Source organism: Mustela erminea, chromosome 3, assembly GCF_009829155.1.
Source record: "Mustela erminea isolate mMusErm1 chromosome 3, mMusErm1.Pri, whole genome shotgun sequence".
NCBI classification, from domain to species: domain Eukaryota; kingdom Metazoa; phylum Chordata; class Mammalia; order Carnivora; family Mustelidae; genus Mustela; species Mustela erminea.
Window position 1 is genome coordinate 69,255,204 of NC_045616.1, and position 17,651 is coordinate 69,272,854.

The 17,651-nt window shown below is 40.6% G+C and overlaps 1 long non-coding RNA gene across 1 annotated transcript in view; it reads left to right on the top strand.

The window, feature by feature from the left end:
* The first annotated feature begins 7,486 nt into the window (after window positions 1-7,486).
* Window positions 7,487-17,651, top strand: part of LOC116586290 — a 32,026-nt gene continuing 21,861 nt past the window's right edge. The window contains exons 1-2 of the long non-coding RNA XR_004283968.1: window positions 7,487-7,946; window positions 13,053-13,180. This is a non-coding gene — a long non-coding RNA (uncharacterized LOC116586290). The remainder of the gene's footprint in view (window positions 7,947-13,052; window positions 13,181-17,651) is intronic.

Genomic DNA, 17,651 nt, shown 5'->3' on the forward strand with positions numbered 1-17,651 from the left:
TACATTTTCCCAAAAAATGTCATTTTTCTATTTGTAATCCAAGGATTGTGATATTTAAAATCATTATTTTGGAATCTATACCTTGTGCTTAAAAGGCAAATACATACACACACAAGCACACATATACACACACACCAGGGCAAGCCATCCAGTCCACAGATAGAAGAACAGGGTTTCCCACCCAAGCTCCTTAAACTGACCTTCTGTGGGAAAGGCATGTGGCTTTCAGGGCCTCACCACTTGCTCAGAGAAAGCTGCTGTGTGTCTAGGGCCTCACCATCTGTAAAGCTGTGATCAAAACATCACTATCAGTTACCACCTAAGGCACAGCTGTAGAATTATGGAGAAGTGTTTTTACATAACTTAACAACTGTCTGAGTCTGTCTCCTGACTATAGGAATAAGAATCCCTAATTCACAAAATATTTCATACTTTATAGCACATTTATATAAAATTCAGTTGATGCTATCCTATTTATTTGTATTCCATACCATCTGGCTACTTTGAGACTTGCAAATAGTCTCCAAACGCCTCTCAAGCTAAGAAAAACATAACATAGTGAAGCTGGTTTTAAATCAGGGCTCTGACTTAGTCTGGGCTTTCTTCAAAAGCAGAGCCTAAGACAAGATCATTATTTTGGGAAGTGATTCCAAGGTACAGAAGTAAAGGACTAGGCAGACTGAAACAGGGAGGGGAAGGGAAGCCAATCCAAGGACCCTTTATTGATATAGTGACTGCTATGGGCAATTAGGGCTAATCCACCCCCTGGGATGCTTTGAATTGCCTTGTAGAATGAGCCCCCATATGTTCCTGCAGAATATGCAGACTTGGTAGTGTTCATACAGCAATTAACATCATTGGCGCATGGCTTTATTTCACTCTCACCTCCAGTGTGACCATGGGGCAGAATGAGTGACCTGGCCGCTGCAAGCAAAATGAGTGGAGAAGCCCCAGGTCAGAAAGCAAGACTTATGTGGAGCAGATGAAACAAGGAGCTGATGAGTCACAAGTATACACAGTTGTCATAGCAACAGCTGGAGTCAAAAGGTAGGCTGGGATGCCTGAGTGGTGCAGCTGATTAAGCATCAGACTCTTGGATTTGGCTCAGGGCATGATCTCAGGGTGATGAAATCAAGCCCCAGGTCAGTCTCTACACTCAGCATGGAATCTGCCTAAAACTCTCTTTCTCCTTCTGCCCCTCCCCACACTGCACACACACTCTCACTCTCTCAAAAAAAAAAAAAAAAAAAAAAAAAAAGGTAGGCTAAGGGGAAAGAGGCAAGATGGTGGAAGTGTAGAGGACCTCATTTCATCCCTTGACTTCAGCTAGATATCTACCAAATCTTTCTGAACACCTATGAATTCAACTCAAGATGTAAGAAAACAATTGCTGGAATTCTACCAATAGAGTAGTGATGACTTTCTGCAAGGAGGGAGATGTGGAGAAGTGAATCTGATGGGATGTATTGGAAGATAAACAGCAGTGGGGGAAGCCTCCAGAACCCAGCTACCAGAAGGTGACAGAGCCCCAAAACTTTTAGAATTCTGCTCCAGTAAGACATGTCCCTGCCTCAAAGGTGCTCAAGTGGTGAAGTAGGGCAGAATCCTAGGCAGGACATTGTGGCCTCAGGATCCCTTAGGTCACAGAAAAGCTCAGGGGTGCCTGAGCCAGCAGAGTTCCCAAACATCACAGCAGGGAAGCCAACTGCAAACAGCAAGTCCAGGAGTGGGCTTTCACCTTGGTATTGCTAGAAACCACAAACCATGGCATAATTGGGCGACCACTCTCCCTGCAGGGTCCTTCAAAGGGCATAAAAGTGGCGACCCTCCTATCTCCCCTGGGAGGGAGCAACTATATGAGAACAAGTTAAGCAATCTGGAAGAAATGGATGCATTCCTAGAGACTTATAAATTACCAAATTTGAAACAGAAAGAAATAGAAAACCTGAACTGACCCATCACCAGCAAGGAAATTGAAGCAATAATCAAAAATCTCCCAACAAACAAGATTCAGGGCTGGACAGCATCCCAGGGGAATTCTATCAAACATTAAAGAAACATTAATACCTATTCTTCTGAAACTGTTCCAAAAAAATAAAAATGGAAGGAAAACTTCCAAACTCATTTTATGAGGCCAGCATTACCTTGATCCCAAAACCAGACAAAGACCCCACCAAAAAGAAAAATTACAGGCCAATATTCCTTACAAACATAGATGCCAAAATTCTCACCAAGATACTAGCCAATAGGATCCAATCATACATCAGAAGGATTATTTACCACAACCAGGTGGGATTTATTCCTGGGCTGCAAGGCTGGTTCAACATCTGCAAATCAATCAACATGATAAATCACATTAACAAAAGAAAGGACAAGAACCATATATGATCCTCTCAATTGATACAGAAAAAGCATTTGACAAAGTACAGCATTCTTTCTTGATTCAAAGTCTCCTCAGTGTAGGCATAGAGGGAACATACCTCAATATCATAAAAGCCATCTACGAAAAGCCCATAGCAAATATCAGTCTCAATGGGGAAAAACTGAGAGCTTTTTCCCCCAAGATCAGGAACACGACACGGATGCCCATTCTTAACATGCTTGTTCAATATAGTACTAGATGTCCTCGCCTCAGCAATCAGACAACAAAAAGAAATAAAAGGCATTCAAATTACCAAAGAAGAAGTCAAACTCTCATTCTTTGCAGATAACATGATACTCTATGTGGAAAACCCAAAAGACTCCCCCCCAAAATTGCTGTAATTCATACAGGAATTCAGCAAAGTGGAAGGGTATAAAATCAATGAACAGAAAGCAGGTGCATTCCTATACACTAATGATGAGAAAGAAGAAAGAAAAATTAAGAAGTTGATCCCATTTACAACTGCACCCAAACCATAAGATACCTAGGCATAAACATAACCAAAGAGGCAAAGGATCTCAGAAAACTATAGAACACTCACAAAACAAACTGAGAAAGACACAAAGAAATGGGAAAACATTCCATGCTCATTCCATGCTTAACAAATATTGTTAAAATGTCTACACTACCTAGAGCAATCTACGCATTCAGTGCAATCCTTATCAAAATACCATCAACTTTTTTCACCGAGCTGGAACAAATAATCCAAATAATACAAATAAGTTTGTATGGAACCAGAAATGACTCCAAATTAGCCAAAGGAATGTTGAAAAGAAAAACCAAAGCTGGTAGCATCACAATTCCAGACTTCAAGCTCTATTACAAAGCTGTCATCATCAAGATAGTATGGTACTGGCATAAAAACAGACACATACATCAGTGGAATAGAACAGAGAACCCAGAAATGGACCCTCAGTGGAACAGAACAAAGAACCCAGAAATGGACCCTCAGCTCTATGGTCAACTGAATTTTGACAAAGCAGGAAAGAATGTCCAATGGAAAAAAGTCTCTTCAACAAATGTTGTTGAGAAAATTGGACAGCCACATGCAGAAGAATGAAACTGGACCATTTCCTTACACTATTCGCAAAAATAGATTCAAAATGGATGAAAGACCTAAAAGTGAAAAAGGAATCCATCAAAATCCTAGAGGAGAACACAGGCAGCAACCTCTGTAACCTCCGCCTCAACAACTTCTTCCTAGACACATCTTCAAAGGGAAGGGAAACAAAGGCAAAAATGAACCACTGGGACTTCATCAAGATAAAAAGCTTTTGCAAGCTAAGGAAACAGTCAATAAAATCAAAGGACAACCATCAGAATAGAAGTATTTGCAACATCTTACCAGATAAAGGACTAGTATCTAAAATCTACAAAGAACTTATCAAACAACAAATAATCCAGTCAAGAAATGGGCAGAAGACATGAACAGACATTTCTGCAGAGAAGACATCCAGAGGGCCAACAGACACATGAAAAAGAGCTCCACATCATATGGCATCAGGGAAATACAAATCAAAACCACAATGAAATATCACCTCACACCAGTCAGAATGGATAAAATTAACAAGTCAGGAAATGACAGATGCTGGCAAGGATGCGGAGAAAGGGGAACCCTCCAACACTGTTGGTGGGAATGCAAGCTGGTGCAACCACTCTGGAAAACAGCATGGAGGTTCCTCAAAAAGTTGAAAATAGAGCTACCTTATGACCCAGGAATCACACTACTGGGTATTTACCCTAAAGATACAAACGTAATGATCTGAAGGGGCACGTGCACCCGAATGTTTATAGCAGCAATGTCCACAATAGCCAAACCATGGAAAGAACCTACATGTCCATCAACAGATGAATGGATAAAAAAGATGTGGTATATACATACAATTGAATACTATGCAGCCATCAAAAGAAATGAAATCTTGCCATTTGTGATGACCTGGATGGAACTAGAGGGTATTATGCTTAGCAAAATAAGTCAATCAGAGAAAGACAACTATCATATGATCTCCCTGATATGAGGAAGTGGAGATGCAATGTGGGGAGCTTGGGGGGTAGGAGAAGAATAAATGAAATAAGATGGGATCAAGAGGGAGACAAACCATAAGAGACTCTTACTGTCACAAAACAAACTGAGGGTGACCGGGGGGAGGGGGGTCGGTAGAGGGTGGTGGGGTTATGGACATTGAGGAGGGTATGTGATATAGTGAGTGCTGTAAACTGTGTAAACCTGGCGATTCAGAGACCTGTACCCCTGGGGCTAATAATACATTATATGTTTATAAAAAAATTAAAAAATTTATTAAAAAAAAAAGAAACCACAATGAGATACCACCTCACACCAGTCAGAATGGCTAAAATTAATGTCAGTAAAAAACAGATGCTGGCGAGGAAATGGAGAAAGGGGAACCCTCCTACACTGCTGGTGGGGATGCAAGAGGGTTCCCCCTCTATTTTCAACTCAAGAAGCTGAAAAGAGAGCCACCCTTGACCCAGAAATTGCACTACTGGTTACAATACTCTAAAGATACAAACGTAATGATTTGAAGGGCACCTGCATCCCAGTGTTTATAACTGCAATGTCCACAATAGCCAAACTATCCCAAAAGAGCTGAGATGTCCTTCAAACAGATGAATAAAGAAGATGTGAGATATATATGTGTTTGTGTGGATATATATATACACACACACTATATAATATATATATATTTATGTATACATACATACACACATACAAAATGGAATATTACTCAGCCATCAGAAAGGATAAATACTACATACTATTTACTTTGATGTGGGTGGAACTGGAGGGTATTATGCTGAATGAAATAAGTCAATCAGAGAAAAACAATTATCACACAGTTTATATGTGGAATATAAGAAACAGCGAAGATCATAGGGGAAGGGAGGAAAAACTGAATGGGAAGAAATCAGAAAGGGAAACAAACCACAAGAGACTCTTAACTATAGGAAACAAACTGAGGGTTGCTGGCGGGGTGGTGGGTGGGAGGATGGGGTAACTGAGTGATGGGCATTAAGGAGAGCACAGGATGTAATGAGCACTGGGTGTTACAGCCATATATGAATCACTGAACTCCACCTCTGAAACCAATAATACACTACATGTTAAACAAGTAAATTTAAATTTTAAAAACTAGTCAGAGGGGCTCCTGGGTGGCTCAGTGGATTGGGCCTTAGCCTTTGGCTTAGGTCATGATCCCAAGGTCCTGGGATCAAGCCCCACATGGGGCTGTCTGCTCAGCGGGGAGACTACTTCCTTCTCTCTCTCTGCCTCTCTGCCTACTTGTGATCTGTCTGTCAAATAAATAAATAAAACTTTTTTAAAAACCTTTTAAAAGCTAGTAAGAAAAAGAAAATGTATGCTATAAAAGTTTCATGGTGAAATCACTTCATATCTCTGTTTTAAAACCCTGATACTGGGGCATCTGGGTGGCTCAGTGGGTTAAAGCCTCTGCCTTCAGCTCAAGTCATGATCCCAGGGTCCTGGGATCGAGCCCCACATCAGGCTCTGTGCTCTGCGGGGAGCCTGCTTCCTCCTCTCTCTCTGGCTGCCTCTGCCAGAGATCTCCGTCTGTGATCTCTGTCTGTGAAATAAATAAATAAAATCTTGAAAAAAAAAAGAATGAAAATTATAAAAATTAGGCCAAGAGGATATAATGGCACAAGAAGTGACCATATAGTATGTAATATTTAAATTCTACTACCCCATCCTCTTGGCACACCGTCAAATAAGTTAGCATGATCACAATATTCCTTCATGCAAAATCAGAAGAACATCTGCCCACACTAGACATGAAATAAAGAGATGAAGACACTATCCTTGTGTTTAAGGAGAGTTCCATTTTAAAGGAGGATTGACTCTGGAAATAAGTTATTTTAATGCATTCAGATTAATACCACCAGTTAATATGCAAACACAGACAGATCCTCCAACCTCTATTGGATGGGGAGCAAGGAATGGATGTCAATACAAGGGAAGTCTTCTTGGGAATTAAGGAGTGCACTTATGATGAGCCATCGGTAAAGAATGGAATTGTTGAATCACTATACTGTACACTTCAAACTAACATAACACTATACAGTAATTTAAAATGAATTAAAAAAAAAAAGGGAAGCCTTCAGAAGGAGCATGAGGCCCAAGAGATTTCAAAGGACGAATAAGAGTTTTTCAGGAAGTAGAACAGAATGAAAGAATGAATCATCTATGCAGAGTCATGGTAGTTAAAGTGAGAATGAGTGCAGGAAAATAGGAGGACTTTAGAAATGATGACATCTAGGTAACACAAGGGGAAATGGTCAGCCATAAAGAGGCAGCACCCAGACCATGAGACCCCGGGTCCCATCTGACACACCTTGAACTCCATTCTACGGGCAAGAGTGGGAACATGTTAGGATTGTGAAAAAGGAATGGAGTTGCTCAGTTTGTTTTTAACAAGAAAGGTAACTCCAATAACATCACGGAAGGGAGTTTGTATCATCTCAAAGGAACTTCAGCAGTAAATTAAACTCTGTGTATCCTGATGATCCCAAGATTAAAATAATTCAGCTCCATCAAACATGCCAATTCATAGAACACAAAATAACTTATTTTTCTGTACATATACAGAACATTATGGCTAAACTTAACACAAGACTGAATGAAAACAGCTGCAAGCCTTCATCAAAGCAGAGACATTTGTGAGAGGGTAGGTCCGTTAATTTATTATTTAATGCTCACAGCACTATAATGTAGGCCTAGAAATAATTTAAACGACTGGTCATTTCCCTGGCCCTTAGCTTTGGCAAAACAACATGAATATTCAGGAAGACTAATGACAGGACTCAGTGCAGAAATATAGGTTTTTCCCATGGTGTTGACAAGAAAATCAGTCACCATAAACAATGGGCATCTAATAAACAAAGTTGACTTCCTCAATTTTTTTAAAGGTTTTATTTTATTTATTTGACAAAGAGAGAGATCACAAATAGGCAGAGAGGCAGGCAGAGACAAAGGGGGAAGCAGGCTCCCTGCTGAGCAGAGAGCCCGATGCAGGGCTCAATCCCAGGACCCTAAGACCATGACCCGAGCTGAAGGCAGAGGCTTAACCCACTGAGCCACCCAGGTGCCCCGACTTCCTCAATTTAAATTCAGCAAAACAGCAGAGTAGTTCTAATGCTCCTTCTGTGAATCTGTGTGCCAAATACAAGAGGCAGAGTTACAATAATGAAGAGGAAGACAATGAAAAGGAAATCGAACATGAAGGAACAGACTCAGAGACAAGAGAAAAAAACTTGAGAGGACCAAAGAACTTTCTGTGCTTCAGTTTCCACACTGCCTAGAAAGAGCAAGTACCCCATCTCTCCCTCCACCAAACTGTGACAATAAGTGATGTCGATGCTGAGTGGCTAGAAATCGGACAATTCCAAAGAGGCATCCAGAGACCATCAGCTTATGTTGAAGCCTCCACCCCTCCTTTAGTCAAGCCCTTCAATTCATTTTGGAGCCATGGCCCAAGCCAGAAGTCTGGTAAGACTTACAGACCCTTTCCTATTTCTATTTTCTAATGTAGTTGAAAGCATAAAATTATATTGAAATGCAATTACCAAAATAGTAAGAACTAGTATATGTGCTTCTCTATCAATCCATTAAATATCAAGATCTAATGGTGACTCTGATAACTAGCATAACTTCTGTGTAGTTATACCTGTAACGCTGTGAGGTGATATCAGTAATTTCTACTGGTGACAAACTCTTACGTGCTGCTAATACTGTTTTGATAGTTGCCTAGTAATAGCTGAGGCATATGCTAAAGTTACGTTGGGGGCTGATAAAACTGAAGATGTAATTCATGAATCCTCACTTAAGTCTGCTAGCCACACTTCTGAAGGTGTGTTTCAATCCTTTTCCTGGAAAAAAAGCAACTTCAATTTCAAAGAAGTCCTCAGACCTCCATATGATAGAAGTTGTGATTTTTTAAACAAATGACTGAAAATGGGTATAATAACTAAAAACTACCACAACATTAGTTACTTAGAAATATTTGCTTTTGATAAATCACAACCCCATCTTCACATACTCTATCTAGAACAGCACCCATATACCCATATGTAAAAGACTGTGTATTCAGCCACAAACAATGCGTTAAGCACATAAGAATTTAGAGAGCTGTGTTTTAACACAACCAACATCTGTTTTGAAAAAATATACTATCCCAAGTACTAGGTACAGACTTTGACTTCTTTCTACAACTGTGAACAAATGAACTCAGTTCTCTTCGTCTGTAAGATGGGAGTTAGAATTATACTGACTTGATAGGATTACTGTGAAAGGTGAAATGAGCTAAAGAAGTATTTTTTTACACAGTGGGTTGTAAATCATTAAGCAAGACATAAAGTCCATTAGCATGTCACAATCAGCATTTTTAAAGTGAAACAGAATAAAATGGGAAATCGCAAAGAGTATCACATATGGTAAAATTGTTTTATGAAAATTTTATTTCAAATATATAGGTCTAACTCCAGCTGTACATCACTTTTTTTAATAGTGAATAATAAAGGTATTTTTTAATATTGAAATAAAACATAAAAAACAGATAGTGGAAGACATGGCACTCAGCAAACTACTGCTAGTGGTAAGAGTAAATCACCAGTACCCCAAGGTCCAGAGTCACAAATTGAAAGCCACTCCGTTCAAGAGGCTACTTAAAGACCTGGCTTGCTAGGAACGTGTGAGACCAACAATTGATCGGTCTGCAGAGGGATCAGACAAGCCCTGACAAGGAGAGAGGAAAAAATAAAAACGGGACTCTAGAAAAACAGGATAGAATTTTATTTAGCTTACTTCAAAGATCATTTTACCTTCTCTGGTAATAAGTAACCATATGACCTCACACAAGTTATTTAACTTCTCTGGACCTCAGCTTTCTAAACATAAAGGTAATAGTTGTTATCTCATAGGGTCATCATGAGAATTCAATCAGTTAAATGTAAAATGTAACATTTTACAAATGTAACATTCACTCAGTGAATGTTAGGTATCATTATATTGCTAGTATTATTACAGGACTCAGAACAGACAAAACTACAATTTGCAACCATTTTTCTACTCCCCCTCCTTAGCTTGAAATGATTTTTATCTTTTATTGTTATTCCTACAGCAAACAGACTTTTTTTAAACCAAATAAAAGGCTGCAAACAACTTCATTTTTAGGAAGTCCTTTATATACTACCACCTACGTTCTTCTTTTCTCTGAGATCTAAGTTATTTTTCCAGAGTTATTTTTTATTTTTGTCTTGTGTGGCTGACAGAGGGGGTGTGTGTATAAATGTTCACATTCCTAACCATATGCTGAAATTTTATCAGGAGATCTAAGGTGCTAATCCCAGCTTTCTGGATGCACTACTTCTTGCTTTCACGTGGAAAATACCATATGGAATTCATATGACCCATGCAAGGGCAGTTGAGCTTCTTTAATATTCACAGATATATCGGCCCCTGAATTAAATCTGGGATTTAATATACCAGACACCAATCCCCTGACAGAGGCTGGTAAGTACCTGACCAGAAACAGACTTTCTAGGTGACCACTGAATTTCTAAGTCACTTCACATACTTTTGTCCAGCCACAGAGCAAGTAAATGGTGGAATAATTCAGAACCTGAGGTATCAGGGAAAAGCATGCCCTCCAAAGAGGAAGTAGCTCTCCAACGCTCCATTTCTTCTTTGCCCTCCCCTTGTCTAGAAGTGTCTTTTAAAATTGTGAGGCATGCACCATCTTTCCACTCCCAGTCCTGTCCTTTTCAGAATTGCTAGCCAAAAAGGGTTTAGAACACCACCCACGGACGTCCCATCCAAATCCCTATGCTCTGTGTCTCCTGGAAGTCTCCAGAGGTAAACATTTCTGATCCAAAGTAAATAAACTGCCTACGGGCTGGTCAGAATCTCATGAGAATAAGTAACTGCAAACAAAAGCAGAGCCAAGAAAAATGGACAATAGCAGAAAGGGTTTTTCCCAACTTTTCAATATGAAAATTCTCTAAAATGAAAGCTGACAGACTAGTATAACCAGTATCTATATGCCTATCACCCAGATGCAACACCTATTGCTATTTTGGCATTTTTTATGGATGTGTGTATCCACTCAACTGTGTGTGTGGGGGGGGTGCATTTGTGTGTATTTTGAATAACTGGAAAGTTCCTGATATCCTGATAATTCACCCCTAAATATTTCAGCATGCCTCTTCTCACAATGACATTCTCCTCTGCATTCCCCTATTGATAGAATAATAACACCTAAGCAAATCAAGAGGAATACCATAATATTTAATATTAGCCCACATTCCAATCTCCATCCTCATCCTGAGAATTAAAGCACTGCATTTGATTGCTATAGCTCTTTCAGCTCTTTTAATATAGAGCAGTCCTCCTACCTCTTATTTCAACAACAGTGGCTTTTGCATGTGTCCAGACTATGTCTAGCAGGACAGCAAACAGAACCTTCCACCCACCCTCCGCCGAATGGAGAACAAAAGTCCCAGCTCCTTTCCCCCACCACGCTTCACCCATAGTCACATCACTGCAGCCACACTGGCCTCTGTGCTGCTCCCAACATATTAACATGCCCAGCTCTGACATCTGGCTCCTGAAGGGGACTGTTCCTCCCACAAATCCCAAGAGGTGCCCTCCAAACTCGTGCAGGTCTTTGCTCAATAAAGCCTACCTTGAACATCTTAATTACAACTGTAAACCACCTTCTCCACCTTATTTTTTCTTCATAGTGTCTTTCACCATTGAACTTTCTAGACATTGTGTTTCTTTTGCTGGTCACTTATCTCACCACCTGGAATGTACCCTCCTCCAAGACAGGGTCTTTGTGTGATATGCTCATTGCTACATCCCTACTCCTATATGAGGGTTGGGTTCTAGTCAATCAACAAGTATTTATTAAGACCTGCTGCTATGCTCCAGACACTGGCAGAGCAGCAGTACCTGCTTAAAGCTGGCCCAGCCTGACTCTAGTCCCCGATGCCCCAGAGCAGTGGCAAACCCACTGCCCAGTATTCAGAATGGCTTCTCAGAAGTTAGGTGAGGCCCTGGGGCCATGCACATTAATTCCAGAGCCCTGGCATTTGCTTGAAGGTAGGACTGACCCTATTGTCCCACTGTCCCCCTCATGAATCCCATGGCTTCCAGTGCAGGTCTCTGACAATTCTCCTAGGCCTAACAACTCCTCAATCTGTTCCAGTCAAAGTGTCCACAGCAAACTTGCCTGTATCCACCCCTAAAGGACCACTTCAGTGGTTCCAGTCACCCATCCTCCCACTTGTCCTCCTCGAAGCCATTGCAGTGATCTTTCTAAGACACAGTCATTGCAGAATCATTGCCTCAGCTCAAAATACTTAACTGACATTCCGCCTTGCCCAGGATTAAACATTAGTACCTAGACTGATGTACACACAAGACCCTTCTTATGTGTGTACCATCCTGACTACCACCTCCCCCATCCTGATCTCCTGCCACGCCCCACCTCACATTTGACACCACTAAGTTATTTTTAGTGGTTTCTGGAATATCTATGCTCCGTAGGTGAACTTGAACACTCTCTTCTGTTTATACTCACATGGAGCATTTTGCCTAAAAAGAAAATCACTTTAACGTTAATGTTAACACCCTCCCATTAGTAGTGTTTGCCTGCCAGCTAGATCTCGCTGCAGGCCTGGAACCCATGCCCTATGAAGATTCCATAGGGGTGTGGGTGAAGGGGTGTGGGCCTTTGCATCTTCCTATCCAGAGAGGTTTTAGTAAAACACTAGGTGTTTAATAAATGTGTACGACTTAGCCTAAGAAGCTACTTTGCCCTGGGCAGGGCTGTGTGTTTAGGGCCTCAAGGATCAGAGTTGGTGACCCTGATCTTCCCTATTCTGATTTTATGGCTCAGGCCTAGAGTGAATGGTAAACGTCCTCATTGTTTCAGTTTACTGAAACATTATGTAAACCCAGCATCAGGCAGGCTGTTTGGCGACAAACAACTCTGCATTCCAGAGCATGCTGACCCTGTGGCCAGTTGCTTTGTTTGCTTTTCACTAACAAAGAGGCTCTCATTTAAAGTTCTGAAAGTTAAACCACATTATATTCATTCCATCTTGTTCTCCCTCATAAAAATGTGAGTATGTATGCTCGCGTGCGTGTGTGTGTGTGTGTGTGTGTGTGTGTGAAAGAGAAAGACAGACAAAGCTAGATGCCGTGAAATTAGCGTGGCAGCTATGCTTCAAGCTAACTCTTATGCCCTGACCTGAAAGGACTGGATAAAACACGTGGGATGAGGCACCAGGTCCAAAAGGGCCACGGTTGGTTGTCACTAGACTTAGCAGACCGCCTGCTTCCAAAGTATTAACATGGACCACTCACCAGTTCTCCACTCCATTTTATTTCCCTCTGAGAGTCATTACCTTCTTCACCCACCTGAGTCCACAAAATTGCATGTGCCTAATAATGAGGAGTGTTAGGATTTCTCTAAGGAGATGAGACTAATTTTCCACAAGCTAAGAATTTTTTATATGGTAAATATGCTTCTGTCATTTCTATCTACAATATATGGACAAAACTACAATATCACTTAATATTATTATTTAGAAATTTGCAACCATTACCCTACTCCATAGAAGAATGGGTATCCCTGGTTCTGTGCAGTGAGGGAGTATACAAGGACTCGAAAGCTGCTCGCATACCCATGCTTAGACTTTGCGGACTTCAGGCTGAAGGTGAGTAAGCATTTCCGGCAGGGTCTTGAGACTCCTTCCCCTGGCTGTTAGCATTGTTTCACTTTGTCTGGTTTAAACCGAAGCCAGCTGAATCTCCTCCAAGTTCCAGTTTTGGTCAGATCTCAGGAGACAGCCTGTCTGGTTATTTAAAAACAAATATCTGCCTGCACATCCACCCCAACCTGATAACATGGCAGATCCCTGATGCCTTGTGACCCCACCTGGGTCCCCATTTGTGGTGGAGGGAGGGGTAAGGACATTAAGTGCTGGGATCTCCACAACTGAGGTTACCAAAGTACAAACAAGAAGGCCTGTGAACAGACAGTGAGGCTACAGAACCAGTTACGCTCTTGCACAACCAGTCTCTGCCACCACACACCCATGTTGTCTTCTCCTTTCCCCAGTTTACTCATGAACGTCTCCTTTCATGGCCTCAAAGCACATCCGATTATATGCCACTAATCAGTGAGCATACAGTAGGCTTGCCCCTGATCAGTTTCCTGAAAAGACAGGAGAGAACAAGAAGAAGGGAGTCTTCACTCCCAAGGAGTTTATAACACAGAGATGGAGACAAAAAAACACACCAACATAAGAAACAGAATAAAGATATGGGATTATTGTATTGTAGACACAAAGAAGGGGACTTTTGCTCACTGGGTTTTTCTGCAGTGAACGAGTTCATCCTCGGAATGGCATGTAAGACTTGTCCATCAAGGGGACAGAGGCGGGAGGATTGGATTCAGTGCGTGAAATAATTCACTTTCAAAACATTTAACATTTTGGAATTCAATTATATTGACTTCAAATATTGTTCATTGAATTACAATTTGACTTTTTAATTCAGTGAAAAACTCCCTGTCAAATTTACCATTTAAAATCTTTGCTTAAGTGTTTAAGAATATATATATATATTATTAACATAAGCTTTTCTCCTCTCCAATCTGTGCCAATCTCCCCTAAATCTTCCCAACTGTCTATCTTCCTGTATTCCTCTTCTACCAGGAAATAAAGAGCAAATTCTAATGCTAATGCTAATCTCCAAATACTGATGTAACAGGGTTATATGGTAATTAATATTATAAACAACTCAATAAAGAGGGAGTCAGGTATGGTAGGAAGAGCTTGGGTACCAGAGAAAGGAGGCTTTAATCTGAATGTGCTCCTTTCTCATTATGTGAACTTGGAAAAGAATAATAATCCTCATCTCATAGGTTTTTTCCTTTGATCTATTAAGTTTTTTAATAGGAAAAAGTATTAATGTACCTAAAAGATCTAGCACAGTGTTACATACACTATTTTATACTGCCTTATATAATCTGGGAATTAGATAGAAATCATTAAAAACCATATAATTTCTGTTTTTAAAAGTCACTGTTTTGAAAGTGTGTTTTCAAAACCACAAGAAAGAACAAGTGTTGGTAAAGATGAAGAGAAGGGGGGGGGGGGGACCTGTTACACTGTTGGTGGGAATGCAAACTGGTGCAGCCACTGTGGAAAACCACTGTGGAGGTTCCTCAAAAAATGAAAAATCAAATTATCATATGATCCAGTAATTTCACTACTAAGTATTAATTCAAAGACTTAAAAAACACTAATTCATTGAGAGATGAATGGCTAAAGAAGATGTGGTATAGACACATAACGGAACAGTACTCAACTATAAAAAAAATAAACTCTTATGATTTGCAACAACACAAAAAGATCTAGAGGGTATAACACTAAGCAAAATAAGTCAGTCAGAAAAAGACAAATACAGTATGATTTCACTCAAATGTGGAATTTGAGGAACAAAATACACAAAGAAAAAAAGAGAGAAAAATAAAAAACCAGACTCTTAACTATAGAAAACAAACTAATGGTTGCTGGAGGGGAGGCAGGTGGGGGATGGAGGATATAGGTGATGGGAATTAAGAGTATACTTACCCTGATGAGCACTGAGTGATGTACACAACTGCTGAACCACTAGGGTGTACATCAGAAATTAATATAACACAGCAAGTTAACTATACTGGTAATAACGTTTTTTAAAGTGAATAAGCATTTACTGATAACTGTACTTTTAAGGATGAAATTGTGCTCTCAGGTCTCTCCCAGACACTTGAGATAACCAGAACACCAGCAATGGAACAGCTTCATCAAAGTTGGGTTTGGTTTGCTGAGTAATAGCTTGGAAGAAGAATTTTGTTTGAATGAGGTTTAAATTATGAGGATTATGTGCAGACAGAAAATGGAGAGAACATGAGGAGCAAATGAGTGAGACTGGAAGAATGGGGAAAAGCTGGAGACAAGAAAAATCAAATCCATCAACTCAAACACACCCTCGAGTCCCAGTGAAGAGAGCATGGTACAATGGAAAACTCACAAATTTGGCAATCAGCTGATTCCAAATTCCTGGTCAGCCCCTGGTAGCTGTGGGGCCTTAGGCAAGGCACGTGACCCTTCTGAACTTCTACATCTTCACAAAAATATCTTTGAACAATACCTAACTAGCAAGAAAGATTAGAGATGATCTGTGTGGAAGTGCATGACACAATACCCTGTCCACAGGTATGTTTAATAAATGCCCTATTATTACCTCTTAGTCATCATTCGCTATTGTGATCCCCTGGAACCAATGTGAAACAGATCCTTAAGAAATTAAAACCAGCCAACTGTCCAGCCAAAATAGAAGCAGATACTGAGCTAGAAACACACACTTGACAAGAAAAAAAAAAATTTTTTGTAGCCATAGCAAGATCAAGCAAGGAAAAAAAAAAAAAAAGATAATGTTGGAATATTATGGAAAAATATTTTGATATACCCAGAAGGAATAAGTTTTGGTGGACTTGGTAGCTAAGTATCAGGAAACCAGAGTCCACTAGCTACGTCATATCACCCTTGGTAAGTGCAGCCATGTTCCAAAGCAGAAGTGTCCAGAGGAATCACAGATAAAGAAAGCCGGGCTACCAAATTAAAATTACAGACATCCAATGAAGAAATTCGTTATGTACTGGATATAATAGCAGCAGATGACACCCTTTCTATGGAGAAGATTAATATGCTGACTTGAGAGGTGGGATTCTGGCCACTGGAAAGGGGTGTCCAGGTGGAGCCAGCGAAGTTCTCCTCCTCCCAGAGTTCCTCCATGATGGCCCATGGTACAACAGTGGTCAAGAGCAGAAGGACGGCACTCAGAGACTGACTTGAAGACCAGGAAAAGAAGTAAAACTGCAACAACTGGGACCCACAACATTCCTTAAGAATTTCTCTGCAGGGGCGCCTGGGTGGCTCAGTGGGTTAAGCCGCTGCCTTCGGCTCAGGTCATGATCTCAGGGTCCTGGGATCGAGTCCCGCATCGGGCTCTCTGCTCAGCAGGGAGCCTGCTTCCTTCTCTCTCTCTCTCTGCCTGCCTCTCAGTGTACTTGTAATTTCTCTCTGTCAAATAAATAAATAAAATCTTTAAAAAAAAAAAAAAAAAGAATTTCTCTGCAAAAGTTTCACTTTCAGGGACTGACGAATGGGATCACTTCAAGAAAGACACCCTGTTCTGGGTCCTAGATGCCAGATTCTGGACAGCAGCATTATCCTACAACACACAGGAAAACCAGAGTAGAAACCATCAGGTGTAGAATCACTTAAAGTACTAATATCATGTCCTAAATCCTGCAAAATAAGATAAATATATCGTATGAACCAATAATACAAGGCCTCCCTGTGTTCGCAGAACAGCTCTACTGTATTCAGTCTACAAGTGTATATTCTAGCTATAAGGAGTTTTGAACATGTAACGGACAGTAATTATCTTCTTAGAATTCAGCAGTTTTTGGAGGCAGTGCTACAAATGGCCTAGCTCTCATAACACAAACCAAACAAACATGAACTCTAAGCCGAGAACTTCATTCAGCTGCCTTCTGATTCTGGTCACATATGTTAAATTAAACAAGGAAGCCATTAGACTTAGGTGACTTTAATCCTTTAGTCGCCTAGCGAGCGAACCCATACCTAATCCTGTAAATGCCTCAAGGTTAAGAACCTGGAAACCTAAGGACAACCACTCACAACAAACAGCCAACTAGGCCTCCCAAGCAAGGCAACCGCTTACGCTACAGCCAAATCGAATCAGTCCTTCGCTTGCTTCCCAGTCTTCCCTTTGAAAGTCTTTCCTCTGACTCCTAACTACTCTAGCGTGTCTCTGCCCAATTAGAAATCCTGTTTACTCAAGCTAACAATTTAATATGCCTCAGTTTATCTTTTAGCACATTCAAACTCAGTCCTGAATACCCTCCTATCTTACGGTCATGTCCTCTGACTTTTAAAAAGGGAAATGTCTTAGAAACCATCTGGCCCACCCCACCCACTCTCACCCTGTGACCATTTAAAATAAGGGAACCAAAACTCAGGGAGGCTGAGGGATGTCCAAGATCATAATGATTTTAATGTTTATCCTTCCTTCTGTGAATGCTAAACAAATCATTTTAATAAGACTTAACAG